Source organism: Pistacia vera, unplaced genomic scaffold, assembly GCF_008641045.1.
Source record: "Pistacia vera cultivar Batoury unplaced genomic scaffold, PisVer_v2 Contig365, whole genome shotgun sequence".
Taxonomy (NCBI): domain Eukaryota; kingdom Viridiplantae; phylum Streptophyta; class Magnoliopsida; order Sapindales; family Anacardiaceae; genus Pistacia; species Pistacia vera.
The window spans coordinates 509,490-536,074 of record NW_022196185.1 but is presented as its reverse complement, the minus strand read 5'-3'; the positions used below and the strand labels follow the sequence as shown (position 1 = coordinate 536,074).

Here is a 26,585-nt window from a genome sequence, read left to right as displayed (position 1 = left end):
ATAAATTTGGATAATAAAGTTTTATTTTAAAAGTTTGTGAGTGGAAAAATATCATTAAGCCATTATTTTGGTGGAAAAAAGTCGTAAAGTCTTAAAATTAATAAATATTTATATAGGGGGAATTTCTCTACTTTAAACGTACGGGACATATTTAATAAATCCACAATTTATTTAATATTACATAATATCTATATACTCAACTCTATTTTTGTTAATATATATATTAGCAAGGAATGACGTTGTCATGAAAGAAATTCGGCTTTTTGATGGAAAGACATAAAAGAATTTTTGAAGATATATTTTTTTTTTTATAAGAAGTGAAGTATATAGCTTGTCTTTGTATTAAAGGAAGTATCATTCTTCTTTATTCATTAGAATCTTGAATATTTATAGCCAAATGATGCATGTTCTATTAGGGTTTCATGTAGTTTAGAATCCATTTAAAAAGTTATACTTTCTTTTCAAGGTTATATAGTATTAGAAGTTGAATTTGTCATACATCGTCAATTTAGTAGATTATGGTATATATATATATATATATTCCCTCCTATTTTGAGTTAACTTTTGGAGATGAGTTCTACTCAAGTTTGGACATGATGAGTGTCGGCATACTAATATATATATTACTAAATTATTAGTCATAACTTATAACTAATCCAGTACTTGTAGGCTTTACTCATAGATGTTAATAGGATTAATAAAGTTCAACACAGCCACCTAATCTTGTTTGGTCTTATATGAAGAATCTCTTGATTTTAGGTCAAGAGGATGCAAGCAAAACCCTAGTGATGTTCATTCTTCACAATTAAATATCCATTTTAATTCAACTCTAGGTCAAAAAGCTACCATGAAAACACCAAAGTGGCTCGTGGCATCAATATATAGGATTGAGCCAATAATGAAATATAATCAATATATTCAACTTTGTTGGCTGATTAAGATAATATCACCTTTGATTAGCACTGATAGCTCTGTATCATCTGCCTTGATAGGACTGCTTGATGATCTACAGATCTCGGTATGGTTTTGCTCTCTGGTATGATATTTGTATAAGATCTGTTAATACGAAAATTTGGACAAATATGAGTGATTCGATTTACCTTAGTGGAATTGGAATCGTTATGTATGTGACTAAGTAAAATCAGCAAAATAATAAATATGAATGCGTTATAATATGAAAGACACAAAATAGTTTTTAAAGTAGTTCGGCAAGTTAAAACATGAGTCTATGTCTATTGTTCTTTTATTGTTGTGAGAGCTTACAATGTATATCAATTGTAAAATAAAAATTACTAACTATTTTCTCATAGTCAAAAGGTGTATTTATACAAGTTTGTAATAAAGGAAAGAGAGAAATTATCGGGATTGCAATCAAATTCAAATTGTAACTGATATTTTTGTGATTGTAAGCTATGATCACCCTATAATTGTTGTTGACTGGATCTCTTTTGAAATATCTGAAATTTGAGTCTATCTATGATTTGTCGAACAATTGTCAGAGTTGGTTACAACTAACTAATGCTAGATCAAGTTATATCTTAACGAGATTATACTGGATCGAATAAATATTTCGTTAAACTGATTCTAGGTTGAATTATATCTTTCTGGACTCCTGACTTCTTCGAGTTTAATAAAAAAATCACACGCTAACAAGATGGGAGGAGAAACAGTTAAGTTTATACTGTTTCTAAATACATGCATTTATCTTTATCTGTCCGATCGATGTTGATGGATATGTGAACTTAAATGGAAAAAACTGGAAGTTAGGAAGATATTTTGAGGAAGAAATATTATTAGTTTATTACCAGCAAAATTTAGGTACCTACCTTTGATTCTAATTCAACGAACAATGACAAGACTGAATCCCAAAAGTGCTTTTCGAAAGCGAAAAAGCAGTGGTCTGTGGTCGCCGGTCGGTCCACCCAACATGCCATCATGGTGAATACATACAAATTTACGTAACGTAAACGTGGCAAGCCTCTAGCCACTGATGTGCACAGAAGAATTATTATATATGTCCATCAACCACCACATATATTCTGCTATCAATCACGTCCTTGCTTTATTATCAGTATCTCTATCATTATAATCTCTTTCTTTTTTTCTTCTCTTCTCTTCTCTTCTCTTCTCTTCTCCATGGCTAGCTTGAGCTTCTTCATTGGCATTATTGGTTAGTTCTCATAAGTGCTTTTTCTTTAAGCTCTTTTGTACAGTAATTTGTTTGTTCATGTCTTTTATCTTGATTTATTTGCAGGCAATATCATTTCTATACTGGTTTTTGCTTCTCCCATGTAAGTGAGCTTTCTCTTTATACATTTTGTTTTTATTTTTTTTTATTTTTTATCATTTAAAAGTGAGAAAGAATGTACAGAGAGATGATAAAAAAGGGACCATACTAAGTCAGGACAGCCCTGAGATAGGAGCAAAAACACAAGGCTAATAGATCGATAACCTAGTCTCCTCTTATTTGTCTTTCTCTTAATACTTTAGTTAAACCTTTGGACTGACTTAAACTATAAATCTGTAGACTTTCATCTTGTCGGTTTGAAATGTTCTTGCGTAGTATCGTATTTACATGGTGTTAAATCTTATACGTTCAGTCAAACCTTTTTGCGAGTGGTGAAGAAGAAATCTACAGAGAACTACAGGGGAGACCCATATATAACTACTCTACTAAGCACAAGTTTGTGGACTTTCTATGGACTTATGAAGCCAGGTGGTTTGCTTGTTGTGACTGTCAATGGAGCAGGAGCCGTCTTACAATTCATCTACGTCATTCTTTTCCTTATCTTTGCTCCCAAAGATAAGAAGGTGATTTTGATGTTAATTTTTGTTTTATCTACTTTGTTTTCTTGAAACATCGACCGCACATTTTTATGATGGAGAAAGATCACTAGTACAAGTTTTAAGTTCTATATAAGCACTTAATTTTAAGTGCTGCATCTTACGTATATATATATATATAAGCACTTAATTTTAAGTGCTGCATCTTAAATAGAATAGACTTATCATGTAATTTGTATATATTTATTTAATAAATTATCGTTATTTAAGAGCATATTGATTGTCTTTTATATAATGGTTGTCATGATCAATGTTTTTGTCTCAGACCGCTTTGATCATGAACAGTCCGTGTATTCGACCCAAGTCGGATGTCGTATGATATAATAAAATTTTAAAAGTAAATAATAATAATTAATGGATGGGTGTTCTTTATCTAACCTAACGGTTGAACCGCGGTCTGATACTGTTTTGCTGATTCAACCGTTGGTCAATTCCGTCCAATAACTAAAACGGTTTAGGGTTTAGGTGGATTGATCGGACCGATGGTCCAGTTCGAGTTTTAAACATGGATCATGATTAACGAGATTCTTTTTTATGTATATACACTGATTCATTCTTGTGATTTATCGTATTATTGATTAGACAGCGAAATTGTGGCGATATTAGACTTTGGGTTTCTTGGAGCAGTGTATTGCAGTAACTCTTGTATTTCTCCATGGAAATCTAGGCTAACCTTTGTGGGAATTTGTGTTCTGCATTAACCATTGGCATGTATGCTCACCCTCTATCAGTAATGGTAAGTTTCCTTTCTTCACCTTCAATAATCAATTGAATTGAAGTTGTAATTGCTCGATTAATTATTGGTTGAATTGGATATCTGACTACTGCAGAGAACAGTTATAAAGACCAGAGTGTTGAATACATGCCATTTTTGCTCTCGTTTTTCCTGTTTCTCAATGCTGGTGTTTGGTCAGTTTATTCAGTTCTTGTTAGACATTTATATTGGATATAGTTCACTTATTTCCTTTTTCACAGTCTCTATATTTAGAACGGCGTCGTTTTGAATTGTAAAATGTCAAAATTAATTACCCAATATTTTGAAAACTTTTCTTTTGATTCATTTAAACGGTGAAATGTCAAAATTACCCCATAAGCTCTTGTTGGAACATTTATATTGGAGTAAGGTCAGTCAACGTCCTTTGTACAGTCTCCCTGTATATGAAACGGCGTCGTTTTAAATAGTAAAATGTCTAAATTAATACCCGTAATTTAAAAACATTTTCTTTTGGGTTCATTTAAACGGTGAAATTCTTGTTAGAGACATTTTATTGGAGTAAGTTCACTCAACTTCCTTTTTCACAGTCCCCTGTTTATGAAATGGCGTCGTTTTAATTAGTAAAATGTCATAATTAATTACCCCATAATTTAAAAACATTTTCTTTTGATTCATTTAAACGGTGAAATGTCAAAATTACCCCTATAATAGCTTTTAATGAATCTATTGCTACCTGTACCCCCCCTTTTAGTCTTGAAAATTGCAAAGCACCCTAATCGAAAAATTTTATAGTTATTTTCGATATTTAATTTTGCAAACTCAGTGAAATTATACTTGAAATATTAGGAAATTTTTGACATCACAAACAATTTCAGGTGCCCAATGCCTAGGCGTTGTGTTGGGCTCGGCCCAGTTGATAATCTACTCAATTACAAAACAAGTCAAAGTCAACAAAATCAACGGAGAAGATGAAGAAGAAGGTCGGCCCGACTGGTGAAAGGAACCATTGAGATGCGTGATTTGTGATGATCATCATGTGGGGGATGAGGCCAATCACAATAATCGGGCGGCTTTCACTAAGGGAAAAAGTCTTCCAAAACCTCATATTAATAGACAATACAGCCTGCAGAAAATCATAAAGACGCTGTCTTTAGGCCCATATGATTTATACTCGACTTGGCCCAGGATGAACCTGACGTCGAGATGGGAAACATTGAGGACCACCGTTGATCTTGCATACTTTTATAAAGCAAGATGCATGTAAATTACTTAAACGACTTTGAAATGCTACTTCTACAATGTGTGATATTTCATTGTAAATTTAAATAAAGTATCTTATGTAATGGAGGGCTTGCTTTTTTTTTTTTTTTTTTGCTTTTTTTAAATAATAACATGAAAATAGCAGTTTGATTAGATAGATTTAAGAGTAAACGACATATTCCTATATGAGGTTTGTTAGCAATTTTTAGGTTAAAAAGATGTAATTACCATAATGCCGTTAACAAATAAATTAATAAATTTCTTTTTAACTCTTAAATTAGTAGAATTATAAAATTAACCATTTTATTTTCAAATTATTCAATGACACCCTCGTGACTGCGCATCTCTCGGTTTTTTGTCTGATTGGGCTATTTTCGACGGCGTTGAACCCCCTGGTCACCTCCATCACCTTCCTCATAGTCCTTCATCCAAAACCCCTCTAGTTCTCGGCTCATTGGCCCCTCCGATCGCCAATGCCATTAGTTTAGGGTTTCACTTTTCTTCGTCGAGTTTCAGTCGATTCTGGCTGCAAAAATCCATTTGAAAACCACCAGTGCAACCACTGTCTCCAACTCTACAAACCTCTATGTCCCCACCAACCGTTTAGTTGTTGTTTGTCGGTCGAGAAGTTCGTGTCATCACACTTTTTGGTGTGTACGGCAAACAGTAAGTTGTCATGGCTAGGAAGGTTAGCAGTTTTGTAGGGAGGATGCGCGAGTCAAACGGTGGTGGTGTGGGGTTGTTGCTGCTCAAAACGACCGAAAATCGGCAAACAATGACATGACATGATGTCGCGGCCGACAATCGGCGAGTGATGACGGTTTGTAAGGGTAAACTCTTTGTAGAGAGGAGATGGGGCTCGAATAGTAGTGACAAGGGTGATTTTTGGTGGAAGAATTGCCAAAAAATGAAAATGTCAGGACACGTCTACTAATGTGGTCGAAGCACTCTTAGAGGCAACCATCTGCTAATTTTCCGTAATTTCAGGGTGAGAATTTGGAATAAATGAAATCAGGGTACCAATGGATTTTGCCAAACTTTGGGTGGGAAGATGTCGTTTACTCTAGATTTAATGATGCTATTTTTTCATTTGATTATTTAATTTTATATAGTGAGATCATGAAGAAAAAGACTGAAATATTGCTTTATATGCCATCCAACAAAAGTTCCATACAAAATAATAATGGACCATCACAAAAGTAAAAAGAATAAAAAAATTATTAAATTTATTTTTACGGTAAAAGTTTTGTTTTTCAAGCTTATTAAATTGATCTAACGTTAAGGAGAGAGCAGATTTGGATGGTGCACGAAGGAGGAAAGATATTATTTTAGTATAGCATAGATATCCTGGAGAGATGCACAATGTTCAAATACAGAACACACCCTTCTCTCTTCTATAACCTACAACTTATCTAATATTAACAGGTAGGGGTGTTCAGTTTCGGGTATCCTGTACTTTTTTAAGGACTGAAACTGACGGTTCCTTGAAATTTGGAACCAGAACCGGAACAAACGTTTCTGGTTCCAGATACCCAGAACCAAACTTATAACAACGGTTCCGGTTCCGTTTTCGGTTTCGGTTTTGGGTACCCTGTAAAATTCTAACCCCCCAAAAGTTTTTAAAATGGCAAAAAAACCCTTAAAAACTTATAAATACCCCCACTTGGCACTTGTTAACAACATAAAATTACAATTATAAATTCAAAATTACAAACTCCATTACTTTGTAAAGGTATTCTCAAAAGTCAAACAAACTTACTTAAAAATGTTATGAAATATAAATATAAATGTATTCACATTACTTTTTCTACAAAAATTTTTATTAACCTCCTCAATCTTTAATTTTATTTTATATTAGTCTCGGTTCTTGGTTCCTATTCTGGTTTCTAATTATAGGAACTAAAACCGGAACCGTAGTACGGTTCCAAAAATTTGGAACCAGAACCTACCCATTGACGACTGGTTTTGGTAAGAACATGAACCAAACCCAGGGTACCCACCGTTCTGATTCCAACCGGTTCTTTTGAACACCTTATTAACGGTGTTGGTTTACACAAGTTTGTTTTTGTCTACTCAAACAGATTAAAACTAAAAAGAAAGAAAAAGCATAAAAAAGTACTATGTAATCTACTACTTCCAAGTTCCACAAAAAATCTTGCAAAAATGAATCAAAACACATCACTGCACGAAAACTCATAGTTGCAAATATACCCAGATAAAAATATAAACCAAACTAAAACAAGTTTCTTTGACGAAATAATCAACACCTTATACAATTACGAAATCAAAGTCGATAATACAAGGCATCAGACATCACTCTATAAAGATAACCCCTCTTTCATTACTTCTTTTTTCCCACCAAACCAACAAAATAGTTCAGAATTTACTTCCTCAACTGCCCAATAAACTTCCATACAAAATAGCATAACAATTCAGGTAACAAGAGCATATACAAATGGTTTGAAATGACTTTACATTTTTATTATATTATATATACGTGAAGATTAACAATTTGGATTCTTGATTTTAAACAATTGTGGTGTTAATTATAGTATAACATGTAATTCTTAATTTAAAATGGGATTTCAAATTCGTCTTATCCTTGATATTTTTAAAATTACAAAATTGCCCTGGATCATTTAACTGACCATATTGCCCGTGAGATTAAATATTTACAAAATTGGTCTTCTTATATAAACCTATTTTCCCCTGGGACCTCACACCAAACAGTCAAAATCGCAACCCTAATTCGCCGTTTTCCTTTGCGCCGCCGATCTATTTGTCGTCCGTCATTTTCTGGTAAGTCATCGATTGTTATGAAGCTTTCCTCAAATGCAAACTGAATGTCTTCTGTTTTGATCTTCTCGGATCTGTGTGATTTATTTGGTAAAGGTCCTACATATTTATTAAATATGGAATCACAATAATATGCATGATTACATTAGTTGAGATACAATTATAAAATTGAGATCTCTGTAATACGTTATAAGTTTAACATTATTATAAAGAGTTATAATCTTGCTTACTTATATATATATAAAACAATTATTTTGTGACAATTTAAACATATATTGGTGGTTAGGTAGCAACACTGTGTAATGGATTGATTGAAAATTTGAAATTTACCTTTGGTTGTTTGAATATGTTTGCTTGATGGGAGCTTCATATGAATTTCTAACCACTAATCCTACCCTCACTGACTGATATTCATCTTTCTCCACCATGATGATTCTAATACAAAAAAATTTTTAAACAAAAAGCGGGATGTAAAGACAATTCTTCCATCTTGGATTTTCCTCATATCCAGGCAGCTTGTTTTACTGAAAGATGAGAGAGTTTAGCAATATGTTTGTAGTATTAGATTTTTAGTATTATTTCATTTTTCTATCTTGCTGCTCGATTATACATTATAGAGATTTCTGAATTCACAGAGTGATATTCAGAATCTTGAAAATGGGAGATCCTTACTCCAGAAAGAAAGAGATTGTCAAGGCCTTTCAGAACTTGGAAGAAAGATGCAACTACTCTGAGGCTGCCCAGGACGAAACTTGTTTGTGAGTAATCTAAAGCGTCTGAATGGCAAGTGCTTCGCTTCTATGCAAGATTGTTGGAAATTTGAGGTACTGCTCGGCATATCTCATTAGCTAAATTCCTGTTTTCACTACTATCTTACTCTTATTTCATTTATGTTTGGTTTTGATGTACAGTTGTGTGATTGTTGGCCAGCTCTCAGTACACCGTCACACAAAAGTCAAAGACCAGGCCAGAATTTCTATGAAAGAGCTGGTAAATAATACCGAGGATAACCACCAAGCCTCCGGTTCCAACCCTAATGTTTGAAAGTCATTAGAATAATATGGAAGTACTATGTGTCAGTGACTCGAACCCGGAAGAACCAGTTAATAGAGTAGAAAATTTCCTAAATTTTCTTATAGTAGTGTTTTATTTGTCTCTTTATGTGTTTTTCAAATTCAATGAGGTAGGAATAATATGGACAACTGAAAATCAATTTGGAAAATGTTAAAAGTTTCTCAAAAATCCAGTATAAGTTTTTCTTTATGTCTAAATTCTAATACTCTGAGCCTGCCCAATCCATTCTGGTTGTTGCACAATCTGATTTTACCTACGGTCCAGAGCTTAGCCCAATATGGATTTGTACATTGTCAAGAGGAATTTTGGGCTATTAAGTATTTATATTACTGAGTGGAGAAGAGAAGCATGAGTAAGCAGTATTTTGTCAATTAAAAGATGAAAATTACATGTCAGGAAATGTAGTACAAATTATTTTTCCTTCGATCATACATGACTGGTTACTCCACTCATATTTATTAAAATTTCACCTTTCTTTAACAATAAGGATGGTTAAAATATATATGGCCAACTCAAACTAAATTTAGAAAATGTTAAAAGTTCCTCAAAAATTACATATATATTGTATTATACATTATTAAATATCTTAAAGTAATAGTTTGTAATTGATCAATTTGTAATTGGTTCGTCTATCCAACTAATTTTTCTGATTAATTACAAGTTATCATGTTAGGATAGTGAGAAAAGGTTAAATCAATGTTTATTGATAACACATTCATGTACGGATGAGATGACTTTGATAGTTGCTTTGAGTTAATGAAGCAAAGGGTGATGGTGGTAGGTTATATAGGAGTTTGGTTGGGTACAAGGGTAATATTGAATACTTTATCTTCTCTTATACATTAAGGAGAAAACTCATTTCGATGCATTAAATTGATCTAATGTTTAGAGATATTAATATTGGAGTAAGTTCTCTCAGTTTCTTTTTTTCATTCTAATTTCATGAAACGGTATCGTTTGTGAGTTAAAATTTTGTTTTTTTGGTTTTTCAAAATGAAATGTCAAATTTCCCCTATATAGTTTTTTGAATGAACCTATTATTTGCTTGTTTCCCAAAATATTATAATTTCTAAAGTATTTATCACCCCTTTTAGTCTTGGAATTACAAAACACTTTAATCGTAAATTTTTATAGTTATTTTCAATAGGATATACTACAGTTGTCGATTTTGCATATCGCTTGTCCATCCCAATTGATGTGGAGTGCGACATGAGAAGTTTTTATTCCGACCATTCGCTCTCTACATCAGCCAGAATGGGGAATCGGTATGCAAAATCTAAGTGTAGTATTTTCCTTGTTAATATTTTAGTTTTATAAACTCAGTGAATTTAATATAATTAAAAACTTGAAATATTGAGGAGTTTTTTTTACATGAACAAACAATTTCAGGTGCCAGATGTGATAGGGCATGGGCTTGGTGTTGGGCTCGGCCCAGTTGATAATCTACTCATTTACAAAACAAATCAAGTTAATAAAATCAACGGAGAGATGGAAGAATAAGGCTCGGCCAACTGGTGAAAGAACCATTGAATGCGTAGATTTGTGTGATGATCATGGTGAAGATGAGAGCATCACAAGAATCGTATGGCTCTCACTAAGGGAAAAAGTCTTCCAAAACCTCCTGTTAATAGACAATACAGCTAGCAGAGATCATAAAAGCAGTGTCTTTAGGCCCATATGATTTGTACTCTACTTGGCCCAAGGATGAACCCGACGTCGAGATGGAAAACATGGAGTGATGGAAGACCACTGTTGATCTTGCAGCCTTTTTATAAAGCAAGATGCATGTGTTAAATTACTTAAAAGGGCTTGAAAAGTTACTTCTACAATGTGATATTTTCATTGTAAATTTGAATAACAGTATCTTATTTAATTGATGGTTTTTTTTTTTTAGTAAATGAATATCGAATGTAGCAGGTTTGATTGTGATAGATTTGATGATGCTATTTTATTTAATATAGTAGATCATAAAGAAAAAGACTAAATATTGCTTTATATGCCATCCAAAAAGTTCGATATAAATAATAATGGACCATCACAAAAGTAAAAAAGTTAGGAGAATAAAAATAAATTTAATATTGCTTTACGATAAGAGTGCGTTTGGTTCAGGGAATATTGTTACGGAGGAATGTTATATTAACAGAAAAAAAAGATTACCTTAAAGTTACTGGGAATGTTTAGGGAAATATGTTTGATTGGTTTGAATAAATTGGTGAATATATTATATAAATATGTTTGGTTGGAAAGAATAGATTGGTAAGTATATTATTTAAATTACTTAATTTTCCTTTAATTAAATATCATTATATAATATTATTATTTAGATTATTTATAACTCCCCTACATTTAAAAACTTAGCAAAAACAACTTCATAATAAAAGTTTGGAAAAACAACAGTGCACCCCCACTAACTCAGCCACTACTGGCCACCAGCAACAACTGTCGGCTGCTGGCAACCAAATGGTGCACGGAAAGCCTGAATTGGCCTCTGTGTGTCGATATGGCCATTATTGGCCAGAGATCTAGCCAGATCATGACAAATCTAGCCTAAAAATGGCCAGATAAATAGATCCATTGATCTGGTTGTTGGTTGTTAATGGCCACAGATGCTAGCTGCCGATGGCCGGCGGTGGTTGTCGGCAGCGGCAAGTGGGTGGGGGTGGTGGCTTGGGTGGGCTGTACTTTGTTTTGAATTTAATGGTAATTTTGTCTAAAAAGTTAATTAATTGGGGTAAAATTATGAAAGTTAGATTCATGCAAATTGATTTTAAAACAAGGGCGTTATTGTTAAAATTTTTTATTAATAAAGAATAAAATTATAACAAAAATATGATGACCAATTAATCTTACAATACCTAAGAAAATAGAGGTAATCATATTACCTCCAATATTACTAACCGTAACTACTATTGGTATTAGAAGATTACTAGAATCTTATATTATTTGACAACCAAACGTGGTAATCAAGTAATATAAGATGTCATAACCTCGGTAATCCTATGTAACCCCTAACCAAACGCTCCCTAAAAGTTTTGTTTTTTAAGCTTCGAATATTTCTAATTTTGCAACATTTTACTATTGTTAGAAGTTGTATTTGTCCTACATCGTCAATTTGGTAGATTGTTATAGTGAAGATATGTGGTTGGGTTTCCTTCTCTTTTAAATTAGCTTTTGAAAAAGAGTTCTACCCTATACCATTGATGATGAGTTTGTTGTTTGAAGGGCGATGATGGGTTTGGACCCTAGTCCCACATTGTCTACGTTTTTGTTATTGAAGTTGTGTTTGTCTCACTTCATCAATTTGGTAGGTTGTTAATGAAATTGTATTTGTATTGGTAGGTTGTTATGGTTATCGAAGTTGTATTTGTCGCACATATCCAATTTTGGAAGGTTGTTATCAAAGTTGTATTCGTCCTACATCGCCAATTTAGTAATTTGTTTTCGAAGTTGTATTTGTCCCACATCGCCAATTTGTAGATTGTTATCGAAGTTGTATTTGTATTGGTAGGTTGCTATGGTGGGAAGGAATTAGTTTTACCCAAACCTATTTATCAATTATCAATTTCAAATAGTTCAAGTGGGATGAATAAGCTCTACCCAAGCCTATTTATTGCAAAAGAGAAATGCTATCTCCACTCGAACCAAGATATAACTTTTACTTGTTCAAATAATAATTAAGTTCGGACCAAGACATAACTTTTACTTGTTCAAATAACAATTAAAGTGAAACAGGATCAGGAATAACGAATCTCTTTATGAAAAACAAATATATTTTGCAAATTCATTATTACGGATAGTTCCTACAAAGGATCGGACTGGTGGCATATATATGAGTACAATAAGAGCATCCATCAGTAAAAGTATCACCCTAAGAAGATCATCTTATGGCTATGGAGAACGAATCAAGTTCAAATGTTCAATATTCTCTTTCTTTTGTTTAGTCCCCAGGTCCCATCACTTGTTTAATTCAAATTGGAGAATGAGAATACAAAAGTAATTTAAACTTATACAAAAATAAAAAATGCATCCAGCTAGTAATTAGCTAGGAACGGGAGAAAGAATAATATTACAATAGCAATGATCCTGGAAGATGCACCATGTTCAAAATACAGAAACACCCTCTCTCTTCTATAACCTACAACTTATCTAATATTAACAGGTAGGGGTGTTCAGTTTCGGGTATCCTGTACTTTTTAAGGAACTGAAACTGACTCTTCCGAAATTTGGAACCAGAACCGGACAAACGTTCTGGTTCCTAGATACCCAGAACCAAAACTTATAACAACGGTTCCGGTTCCGATTTCGGTTTCGGTTTTGGGTACCCTGTAAAATTCTAACCCCCCAAAGTTTTTAAAATGGCAAAAAAACCCTTAAAAACTTATAAATACCCCCACTTGGCACTTGTTAACAACAATAAAATTACAATTATAAATTCAAATTACAAACTCCATTACTTTGTAAAGGTAGATTCTCAAAAGTCAAACAAACTTACTTTAATGTTATGAAATATAAATATAAATGTATTCACATTACTTTTTCTCAAAAATTTTTATTAACCTCCCTAATCTTTAATTTTATTTATATTAGTCTCGGTTCTGGTTCCTAGTTCTGGTTTCTAATTATAGAACTAAAACCGGAACCGTATAGTACGGTTCCAAAAATTTGGAACCGAACCTACCCATTGACGACTGTTTTGGGTAAGAACATGAACCAAACCCAGGGTACCCACCGTTCTGATTCCAACCGGTTCTTTTGAACACCCTTATTAACGGGTGTTGGTTTACACAAGTACGGGGTTGTTTTTGTCTACTCAAACAGATTAAAACTAAAAAGAAAAGAAAAAGCTACTAATAAAAGTACTAGTAACTCTATACTTCCAAGTTCCAACAAAAAATCTTGCAAAAATGAATCAAAACACATCAATGCACGAAAACTCATAGTTGCAAATATACCCAGATAAAATATAAAACCAAACTATAAACAGTTTCTTTGACGAAATAATCAAACACCCTTATACAATTACACGAAATCAAGTCAATAATACAAGGCATCAGACATCACTCTAATAAAGATAAACCCTCTTTCATTACTCTTTTTTTCCCACCAAACCAACAAAATATTCAGAATTTACTTCCTCAACTGCCCAGATAAACTTCCATAACAAAATAGCATAACAAATTCAGTAACAAGAGCATATACAAATGGGTTGAATGACTTTACATTTGCATTATTATATTAAATATACTTGAAGATTACACATTGGGATTCTTGATTTTAAACATTTTGTGTGTTAATATATAGTATAACATGTAATTCTTAAAATTAAAAATGGGGATTTCAAATTCGATCTTTCCTTGATATTTTAAAATTACAAAATGGCCCTGGATCATTTACGACCATATTGCCCGTGAAAGATTAAATATTTACAAAATTGGTCTTCTTATTAAAACCTATTTTCCCCGTGGGCCTCACACCAAACAGTCAAAATCGCAACCCTAATTCGCCGTTTTCCTTTGCCGCCGATCTTATTTGTTCGTCCGTCATTTTTCTGGTAAGTCATCGATTGTTATGAAGCTTTCCTCAATGCAAACTGAATGTCTTCTGTTTTGTCTGATCTCGGATCTGTGTGATTTAGGTGGTAAAGGTCCTACATATTATTAAATATGGAATCACAATAATGCATGATTACATTATTTGAGATACAATTATACAAAATTGAGATCTCTGTAATACGTTATAAGTTTAACATTATTAATAAAGAGTTATATCTTGCTTACTTATATATATATATAAAACATATTTTTGTGACAATTTAAACATATATTGGGTGGTTAGTAGCAACACTGTGTATGGATTGATTGAAAATTTGAAATTTACCTTTGGTTGTTTGAATATGTTTGCTTGATGGGAGCTTCATATGAATTTCTAACCACTAATCCTACCCTCCTGACTGATATTCATCTTTCTCCACCATGATATTCTTAATACAAAAAAATTTTATAAACAAAAAGCTGGATGTAGAAGACAATTCTTCCATCTTGGATATTTCCTCATACCAGGCAGCTTGTTTACTGAAAGATGAAGAGTTTAGCAAATATGTTTGTAGTATGTTTTTTAGTATTATTTCATTTTTCTATCTTGCTGCTCGTTATACATTATTATGAGATTTCTGAATTCACAAGATTGATATTCAGAATCTTGAAAATGGGAGATCACTTACTCCAGAAGAGATAGAAGAGATTGTCAAGGCCTTTCAGAACTTGGGAGAGAGGATTGCAAACTACTCTGAGGCTGCCCAGGAACGAAACTTGTTTGTGAGTAATCTAAGCGTCTGAATGGCAAGTGCTTCGCTTCTATGCAAGATTGTTGGAATTTGAGGTACTGCTCTGCATATCTCATTAGCTAATTCCTGTTTTCACTACTACTTACTCATTAGTCCATTTATGTTTTGGTTTTGATGTTACAGTTAGGTTGGATTGTTGGCCAGCTCTCAGTACACCGTCACACAAAAGTCAAAGACCAGGCCAGAATTTCTATGAAAGAGCTGGTAAATAATACCGAGGATAACCACCAGCCTCCGGTTCCAACCCTAATGTGTGAAAAGTCATTAGAATAATATGGAAGTACTATGTGTCAGTGACTCGAACCCGGAAGAACCAGTTAGATAGAGTAGAAAATTTCCTAAAATTTTCTTATAGTAAGTGTTTTATTTGTCTCTTTATGTGTTTTTCAAATTCAATGAGGTAGGAATATATATGGACAACTGAAAATCAATTTGGAAATGTTAAAAGTTTCTCAAAAATCCAGTATAAGTGTTTCTTTATGTCTAAATTCTAATACTCTGAGCCTGCCCAATCCATTCTGGTTGTGCACAATCTATATTTACCTACGGTCCAGAGCTTAGCCCATATGGATTTGTCACATTGTCAGAGGAATTTTGGCTATATAAGTATGTATATTACTGGAGTGGAGAAGGAGACCATGAGTAAGCAGTAATTTTGTCATTAAAAGATGAAAATTACATGTCAGGAAATGTAGTACAATTATTTTTCCTTCGATCATACATGACTGGTTACTCCACTCATATTTATTAAAATTTCACCTTTCTTTAACAAAAAGGAGTGGTTAAAGAATATATATGGGCAACTCAAACTAAATTTAGAAATGTTAAAGTTCCTCAAAATTACATATTATTGTATTATACATTATTAATAACTTAAAGTAATAGTTTGTATTGATCAATTTGTAATTGGTTCTGTCTATCCAACAATAGTTTTATCTGATTAATTACAAGTTATCATGTTAGGATAGTGAGAAAGGTTAAATCAATGTTTATTGATAACACATTCAGTAACGGATGAGATGACTTTGATAGTTGCTTTGAGTTAATGAAGCAAAGGGTGATGGTGGTAGGTTTATATAGGAGTTTGGGTGGGTACAAGGGTAATATTGAATACGTTATCTCTCTTATACGATTAAGGAGAAAACTCATTTTCGATGCATTAAATTGATCTAATGGTTAGAGATATTAATATTGGAGTAAGTTCTCTCAGTTTCTTTTTTTACATTCTAATTTCATGAACGGTCCGTTTGATGAGTTAAAATTTTGTTTTTTGGTTTTTCAAAAAGTGAAATGTCAAATTTCCCCTATAATTTTTTTGAATGAACCTATTATTTGCTTGTTTCCCAAAATATTATAATTTCTAAAGTATTTATCACCCCTTTTAGTCTTGGAATTACAAACAACTTTAATCGTAATTTTTATAGTTATTTTCAATAGGATGAACTACAGTTGTCGATTTTGCATATCGCTTGTCCATCCCAATTGATGTGGAGTGCGACATGAGAAGTTTTTATTCCGACCATGTCGCTCTCTACATCACCAGAATGGGGAATCGGTATGCAAATCTAAGTGTAGTATTTTTCCTTGTTAATATTTTAGTTTTATAAACTCAGTGAATTAATTATAATTAAAAACTTGAAATATGAGGAGTTTTTTTTACATGAACAACATTTTCAGGTGCCAGATGTGATAGGGCATGGGCTTTGGTGTTGGGCTCGGCCCAGTTGATAATCTACTCATTTACTAAAACAAATCAAAGTTATAAAATCAACGGAGAGATGGAAGAATAAGGCTCGCCCACTGGTGAAAGGAACCATTGAGATGCGTAGATTTGGTGATGATCAGGGTGAAGATGAGAGCAATCACAAGAATCGTATGGCTCTCCTAGGGAAAAAGTCTTCCAAAACCTCCTGTTAATAGACAATCAGCTAGCGAAGATCATAAAAGCAGGTCTTTAGGCCCATATGATTTGTACCTACTTGGCCCAAGGAAACCCGACGTCGAGATGGAAAACATGGTGTGGAAGACCACTGTTGATCTTGCAGACTTTTTATAAAGCAAGATGCATGTGTTAATTACTTAAAAGGGCTTGAAAAGTTACTTCTACAATGTGATATTTTCTATTGTAAATTGAATAACAGTATCTTATTTATGATTGTTTTTTTTTTTTAGTAAATGAATATCGAATGTAGCAGGTTTTGTGATAGATTTGATGATGCTATTTTTTTAATTTTAATATAGTGAGATCATAAAGAAAAAGACTGAAATATTGCTTTATATGCCATCCAACACAAAGTTCGATATAAAATAATAGGACCATCACAAAAGTAAAAAAGTTAGGAGAATAAAAATAAATTTAATATTGCTTTACGATAAGAGTGCGTTTGGTTCAGGGAATATTGTATTACTGAGAATGTTCTATTATTAGGCCCATATGATTTATACTCGACTTGGCCCCAGGATGAACCTGACGTCGAGATGGGAAACATTGAGGACCACCGTTGATCTTGCATACTTTTTATAAAGCAAGATGCATGTAAATTACTTAAAACGACTTTGAAAATGCTACTTCTACAATGTGTGATATTTCATTGTAAATTTAAATAAGAGTATCTTATGTAATTGATGGCTTGCTTTTTTTTTTTTTTTTTTGCTTTTTTTAAATAATGAACATGAAAAATAGCAGGTTTGATTAGATAGATTTAAGAGTAAACGACATATTCCTATATGAGGTTTGTTAGCAATTTTTAGGTTAAAAAAGATGTAATTACCATAATGCCGTTAACAAATAAATTAATAAATTTCTTTTTAACTCTTAAATTAGTAGAATTATAAAATTAACCATTTTATTTTCAAATTATTCAATGACACCCTCGGTGACTGCGCATCCTCTCGGTTTTTGTCTGATTTGGGCTATTTTCGACGGCGTTGAACCCCCTGGTCACCTCCATCACCTTCCTCATAGTCCGTCATCCAAAACCCCTCTAGTTCTCGGCTCATTGGCCCCTCCGATCGCCAATGCCATTAGTTTAGGGTTTCACTTTTCTTCGTCGAGTTTCAGTCGATTCTGGCTGCAAAAATCCATTTGAAAACCACCAGTGCAACCACTGTCTCCAACTCTACAAAACCTCTATGTCCCCACCAACCGTTTAGTTGTTGTTTGTCGGTCGAGAAGTTCGTGTCATCACACTTTTTGGTGGTGTACGGCAAACAGTAAGTTGTCATGGCTAGGAAGGTTAGCAGTTTTGTAGGGAGGATGCGCGGAGTCAAACGGTGGTGGTGGTTGGGGTTGTTGCTGCTCAAAACGACCGAAAATCGGCAAAAACAATGACATGACATGGATGTCGCGGCCGACAATCGGCGAGTGATGACGGGTTGTAAAGGGTAAAACTTTGTAGAGAGGAGGATGGGGGCTCGAATAGTAGTGACAAGGGTGATTTTTGGTGGAAGAATTGCCAGAAAAAGATGAAAATGTCAGGGACGACGTCTACTAATGTGCGTTGAAGCACTCTTAGAGGCAACCATCTGCTAATTTTCCGTAATTTCAAGGGTGAGAATTTGGAATAAATGAAATCAGGGGTACCAATGGGATTTTGCCAAACTTTGGGTGGGAAGATGTCGTTTACTCTAGATTTAATGATGCTATTTTTTCATTTGATTATTTAATTTTAATATAGTGAGATCATGAAGAAAAAGACTGAAATATTGCTTTATATGCCATCCAACAAAAGTTCCATACAAAATAATAATGGACCATCACAAAAGTAAAAAGAATAAAAATACGGTAAAAGTTTTGTTTTTCAAGCTTATTAAATTGATCTAACGTTAAGGAGAGAGCAGATTTGGATGGTGCACGAAGGAGGAAAAGATAATTATTTTAGTATAGCATAGAATATCCTGGAAGATGCACAATGTTCAAAATCAGAAACACCCTTTCCTCTTCTATAACCTACAACTTATCTAATATTAACAGGTAGGGGTGTTCAGTTTCGGGTATCCTGTACTTTTTTAAGAACTGAAACTGACGGTTCCTTGAAATTTGGAACCGAACCGGAACAAACGTTTCTGGTTCCTGATACCCAACCCAACTTATAACAACGGTTCCGGTTCCGATTTCGGTTTCGGTTTGGGTACCCTGTAAAATTCTAACCCCCCAAAGTTTTTAAAATGGCAAAAAAACCCTTAAAAACTTAAATACCCCCCACTTGGCACTTGTTAACAACAAAAATTACAAATTATAATTCAAAATTACAAACTCCATTACTTTAAAGGTAGATTCTCAAAAGTCAAACAAACTACTTTAATAGTTATGAAATATAAATATAATGTATTCACATTACTTTTTCTACAAAATTTTTTATTACCTCCCTAATCTTTAATTTTATTTTTATTGTCTCGTTCTTGGTTCCTAGTTCTGGTTTCTAATTATAGAACTAAAACCGGAACCGTATAGTACGGTTCCAAAAATTTGGAACCAGAACCTACCCATTGACGACTGGTTTTGGTAAGAACATGAACCAAACCCAGGGTACCCACCGTTCTGATTCCAACCGGTTCTTTTGAACACTTATTAACGGTGTTGGTTTACACAAGTACGGTGTTTTTTTGTCTACTCAACAGATTAAAACTAAAAAGAAAAAAAAAGCTACTAATAAAGTACTAGTAATCTACTACTTCCCAAGTTCCAACAAAAAATCTTGCAAAAATGAATCAAAAAACACATCAATGCACGAAAACTCATAGTTGCAAATATACCCAGATAAAATATAAACCAAACTATAACAGTTTCTTTGACAAAATCAAACACCCTTATACAATTACACGAAATCAAAGTCGAATAATACAAGGCATCAGACATCCTCTAATATAAACCCTCTTTCATTACTTCTTTTTTCCACCAACCAACAAAATAGTTCAGAATTTACTTCCTCAACTGCCCAGATAAACTTCCATAACAAATAGCATAACAAATTCAGGTAACAAGGCATATCCAAATGGGTTGAAATGACTTTACATTTGCATTATTATATTAATATATACGGTGAAGATTAACAATTTGGGATTCTTGATTTTAAACAATTTGTGGTGTTAATATATATTTATAACATGTATTCTTAAAAATTAAAATGGGGATTTCAAATTCGATCTTATCCTTGATATTTTAAAATTACAAAAGCCCTGGATCATTTAACTGACCATATTGCCCGTGAAAGATTAAATATTTACAAAATTGTCTTCTTATATAAACCTATTTTCCCCGTGGGACTCACACCAAACAGTCAAAATCGCAACCCTAATTCGCCGTTTTCCTTTGCGCCGCCGATCTTATTTGTTCGTCCTCATTTTTCTAAGTCATCGATTGTTATGAAGCTTTCCTCAAATGCAAACTGAATGTCTTCTGTTTTGATCTGATCTCGGCCTGTGTGATTTATGTGGTAAAGGTCCTACATATTTATTAAATATGGAATCACAATAATATGCATGATTACATTAGTTGAGATACAATTATACAAAATTGAGATCTCTGTAATACGTTATAAGTTTAACATTATTAATAAAGAGTTATAATCTTGCTTACTTATATATAATATAAAACAATTATTTGTGACAATTTAAACATATATTGGTGGTTAGGGCACACTGTGTAATGGATTGATTGAAATTTTGAAATTTACCTTTGGTTTGTATATGTTTGCTTGATGGGAGCTTCATATGAATTTCTAACCACTAATCCTACCCTCACTGACTGATATTCTCTTTCTCCACCATGATGATTCTTAACAAAAAATTTTTTTTATAACAAAAAGCGGATGTAGAAGACAATTCTTCCATCTTGGATATTTCCTCATATCCAGGCAGCTTGTTTACTGAAAGATGAGAGAGTTTAGCAAATATTTTTGTAGTATTAGATTTTTAGTATTATTTCATTTTTCTATCTTGCTGCTCGATTATACATTATTATGAGATTTCTGAATTCACAAGAGTGATATTCAGAATCTTGAAAATGGGAGATCAGCTTACTCAGAAGAGATAGAAGAGATTGTCAAGGCCTTTCAGACTTGGAGAGAAGGATTGCAAACTACCTCTGAGGCTGCCCAGAACGAAACTTGTTTGTGAGTAATCTAAGCGTCTGAATGGCAAGTGCTTCGCTTCTATGCAAGATTGTTGGAAATTGAGGTACTGCTCTGCATATCTCATTAGCTAAATTCCTGTTTTCACTACTATTCTTACTTCATTAGTCATTTATGTTTTGGTTTTGATTTACAGTTAGGTGTGATTGTTGGCCAGCTCTCAGTACACCGTCACACAAAAGTCAAAGACCAGGCCAGAATTTTAGAAGAGCTGGTAAATAATACCGAGGATAACCACCAGCCTCCGTTCCAACCCTAGTGTGAAAAGTCATTAAAAATATGGAAGTACTATGTGTCAGTGACTCGAACCCGGAAGAACCATTTAGATAAGAGTAGAAAATTCTCCTAAAATTTTCTTATAGTAAGTGTTTTATTTTGTCTCTTTATGTGTTTTTCAAATTCAATGAGGTAGGAATATATATGGCAACTGAAAAACAATTTGGAAATGTTAAAAGTTTCTCAAAAATCCAGTATAAGTGTTTCTTTTATGTCTAAATTTAATACTCTGAGCCGTGCCCAATCCATTCTGGTTGTTGCACAATCTGATATTTACCTACGGTCCAGAGCTTAGCCCAATATGGATTTGTCACATTGTCAAAGGAATTTTGGGCTATATAAGTATTTATTACGGAGTAGAAGGAGAAGCATGAGTAAGCAGTAATTTTGTCAATTAAAAGATGAAAATTACATGTCAGGAAATGTAGTACAAATTATTTTTCCTTCGATCATACATGACTGGTTACTCCACTCATATTTTATTAAAATTTCACCTTTCTTTAACAAAAGGAGTGGTTAAAAAGAATATATGGGCAACTCAAACTAAATTTAGAAATGTTAAAGTTCCTCAAAATTACTATATTGTATTATACATTATTAAATAATCTTAAAGTAATAGTTTGTAATTGATCAATTGTAATTGGTTCTGTCTATCCAACAATAAGTTTATCTGATTAATTACAAGTTATCATGTTAGGATAGTGAGAAAAGGTTAAATCAATGTTTTTTTGATAACACATTCAGTAACGGATGAGATGACTTTGATAGTTGCTTTGAGTTAATGAAGCAAAGGTGATGGTGGTGGTTTATATAGGAGTTTTGGGTGGGTACAGGGTAATATGAATACGTTATCTTCTCTTATACGATTAAGGAGAAAACTCATTTTCGATGCATAAATTGATCTAATGGTTAGAGATATTAATATTGGAGTAAGTTCTCTCAGTTTCTTTTTTTACATTCTAAATTTCATGAACGTATCGTTTGATGAGTTAAAATTTTGTTTTTTTTGGTTTTTCAAAAAGTGAATGTTCAAATTTCCCCTATAATAGTTTTTTGAATGAACTCTATTATTTGCTTGTTTCCCAAAATATTATATTTCTAAAGTATTTATCACCCCTTTTAGTCTTGGATTACAAAACACTTTAATCGTAAATTTTTATAGTTATTTTCAATAGGATGATACTACAGTTGTCGATTTTGCATATCGCTTGTCCATCCCAATTGATGTGGAGTGCGACAGAAGTTTTTTATTCCGACCATGTCGCTCTCTACATCAGCCAGAATGGGGATCGTATGCAAAATCTAAGTGTAGTATTTTTCCTTGTTAATATTTTAGTTTTATAAACTCAGTGAATTTAATTATAATTAAAAACTTGAAATATTGAGGAGTTTTTTTACATGAACAAACAATTTCAGTGTGCCAGATGTGATAGGGCATGGCTTTGTGTTGGGCTCGCCCAGTTGATAATCTACTCATTTACTAAAACAAATCAAGTTATAAATCAACGGAGAGATGGAAGAATAAGGCTCGCCCACTGGTGAAAGGAACCATTGAGATGCGTAGATTTGGTGATGATCAGGGTGAAGATGAGAGCATCACAAGAATCGTATGCTCTCACTAAGGGAAAAAGTCTTCCAAACCCTCTGTTAAGACAATACAGCTAGCAGAAGATCATAAAAGCAGTGTCTTTAGCCCATATGATTTGTACTCTACTTGGCCCAAGGATGAACCCGACGTCGAGATGGAAAACATGGAGTGATGGAAGACCACTGTTGATCTTGCAGACTTTTTATAAAGCAAGATGCATGTGTTAAATTACTTAAAAGGGCTTGAAAAAGTTACTTCTACAATGTGATATTTTTCATTGTAAATTTGAATAACAGTATCTTATTTAATTGATGGTTTTTTTTTTTTAGTAATGAATATCGAATGTAGCAGGTTTGATTTGATAGATTTGATGATGCTATTTTTTTAATTTTAATATAGTGGATCATAAAGAAAAAGACTGAATATTGCTTTATATGCCATCCACAAAAGTTCTATAAAAATATAATGGACCATCACAAAAGTAAAAGTTAGGAGATAAAAATAAATTTAATATTGCTTTACGATAAGAGTGCGTTTGGTTCAGGGAATATTGTATTACTGAGAATGTTATATTAACAGAAAAAAAAGATTACCTTAAAGTTACTGGGAATGTTTAGGGAAATATGTTTGATTGGTTTGAATAAATTGGTGAATATATTATATAATATGTTTGTTGGAAAGAATAGATTGGTAAGTATATTATTTAAATACTAATTTCCTTTAATTAAATATCATTTATAATATTATTATTTAGATTATTTATAACTCCCCTACATTTAAAAACTTAGCAAAAACAACTTCATAATAAAAGTTTGAAAAACAACAGTGCACCCCCACTAACTCAGCCACTACTGGCCACCAGCAACAACTGTCGGCTGCTGGCAACCAAATGGTGCACGGAAAGCCTGAATTGGCCTCTGTGTGTCGAATGGCCATTATTGGCCAGAGATCTAGCCAGATCATGACAATCTGCCTAAAATGGCCAGATAATAGATCCATGTGATCTGGTTGTTGTTGTTAATGGCCACAGATGCTAGCTGCCTGGCCGGCGGTGGTTGTCGGCAGCGGCAAGTGGTGGGGGTGGTGGCTTGGGTGGGCTGTACTTTGTTTTGAATTTAATGGTAATTTTGTCTAAAAAGTAATTAATTGGGGTAAAATTATGAAGTTAGATTCATGCAAATTGATTTTAAAACAAGGGCGTTATTGTTAAAATTTTTTATTAATAAGAAAAAATTATAACAAAATATGATGACCAATTATCTTACAATACCTAAGAAAATAGAGGTAATCATATTACCTCCAATATCTAACCGAACTACTATGGTATTAGAAGATACTAAAAATCTTATATTATTTGACAACAAACGTGGTAATCAAGTAATATAGATGTCATAACCTCGAATCCTTGTAACCCCTAACCAAACGCTCCCTAAAAGTTTGTTTTTTAAGCTTCGAATATTTCTAATTTTGCAACATTTACTATTGTTAGAATGTTTATTTGTCCTACATCGTCAATTTGGTATATTGTATAGTGAAGATATGTGGTTGGTTTCCTTCTCTTTTAAATTAGCTTTTGAAAAGAGTTCTACCTATACCATTGATGATGATTTTTGTGTTTGAAGGCGATGATGGGTTGGGACCCTAGTCCCACATTGTCTACGTTTTGTTATTGAGTTGTGTTTGTCTCACTTCATCAATTTGGTAGTTTGTTAATGAATTGTATTTGTATTGGTAGGTTGTATGTGTTATCGAAGTTGTATTTGCGCCGCACATATCCAATTTTGGAAGGTTGTATCAAAGTTGTATTCGTCCTACATCGCCATATTTAGTATTTGTTTTCGAAGTTGTATTTGTCCCAAATCGCCAATTTGTAGATTGTTATCGAAGTTGTATTTGTATTGGTAGGTTGCTATGGTGGGAAGAATTAGTTTTTACCCAAACCTATTTATCTTATCAATTTCAATAGTTCTTGGATGAATAAGCTCTACCCAAGCCTATTTATTGCAAAAGAAAATGCTATCTCCACTCGAACCAAGATATAACTTTTACTTGTTCAAATAATAATTAAGTTCGGACCAAGACATAACTTTTACTTGTTCAAATAACAATTAAAGTGAAACAGGATCAGGAATAACGAATCTCTTTATGAACAAATATATTTTGCAATTCATTATTACGGATAGTTCCTACAAGGATCGGACTGGTGGCATATATATGAGTACAATAAGAGCATCCATCTAAAAGTATCACCCTAAGAAGATCATCTTATGGCTATGGAGAACGAATCAAGTTCAAATGTTCAATATTCTCTTTCTTTGTTTAGTCCCCAGGTCCCATCACTTGTTTAAATTCAAATTGGAGAATGAGAATACAAAAGTATTTAAACTTATACAAAATAAAAAATGCATCCAGCTAGTAATTAGCTAGACGGAGAAAGATAATATTACAATAGCAATTCTCTCCAAAAAAAACTTTTTCTCACAACCCTAATATGACGTTTTGTAATTGTCAATTCATAACGGTCCCACATAAGCTTTGTATTGGGTTTTATTAATTATTGTGAATTGTCATGTCAGAATTATAAGAGAGTCTATGAGAAAAGGTTTTATTGATATAGTATTACCCTCGTGAGAAAATAGCGATGGTCTTTTTCCAAAGTTCTTTCCATATTTAAAATTATTTCAAGTAACAATTAGGAATGTCAATATATTTTTGCTAAACTTTCCAATAGAAAGAAACACTGTGGTGGCGGCGTCTTAATTTATAATTACTCTCAATCAATATCAACTATTAATTCTAATCCAATATTAAAATTAATAAATCATTAAGTGGTAACAGGTGGATTCCTAACCTCGTGAATCCACCGGAATTTTCTTATGTATCTTGCCTGCCAATAATTCAGACATATATAGACTTTTAAAAAGATTTTTATAAAATAACGTGACGAAAATAGTTGAAGTATAACTAAAAAGTCAAAATCTTCTATTGATCTTTGTTTTAAAGATAAAGGATGCTTAATTTAGTTTATATTATTTTAACTAATTTTTAAAACTTTGAAACTACTGATTAAGTAAGAATTTTACGATTATCCTTATTAGCAATGAAGAATTTTATGATTATCCTTATTAGCAATGAAGGAAAGATTAAACTAAATTTCTGAGGAATATTCCAAAGTTAATTCAAATACTTAATTATTCAGAATAATTATCTATTTATTCTTTACCGCACACTTATATAAAAATAGAATTACACGACTTACTTTTTTGACTAAATATTTAACGTAAAACACATTTTCATGAAATGCATGTTTAAATCGAGCGACTCTTTCTTCTTCTCTCTATATAAGTCCAGTCATCTTCTCCATTTTACCCACAGTTTTACAAACAAGAGCGAACATGGGTTCGATGATCGTCATGTAGTTGAAGATTGCTTTGCCATCTCATCTTTACAGCGATGGCTCCATTTCACCGCACCAAAGAAATTGAATTCAAACTCCTCTGCTCGACCATGAACAATCATTCACAAGGACTTCCTCTTCAGTGAACAACACAATCTCCA

General features: G+C 32.9%; 1 pseudogene; it reads left to right on the top strand.

Annotated features, from left to right (window-relative positions):
* Window positions 1–2,128: 2,128 nt before the first annotated feature.
* Window positions 2,129–3,796, top strand: LOC116140204 (annotated as a pseudogene).
* Window positions 3,797–26,585: the final 22,789 nt, after the last annotated feature.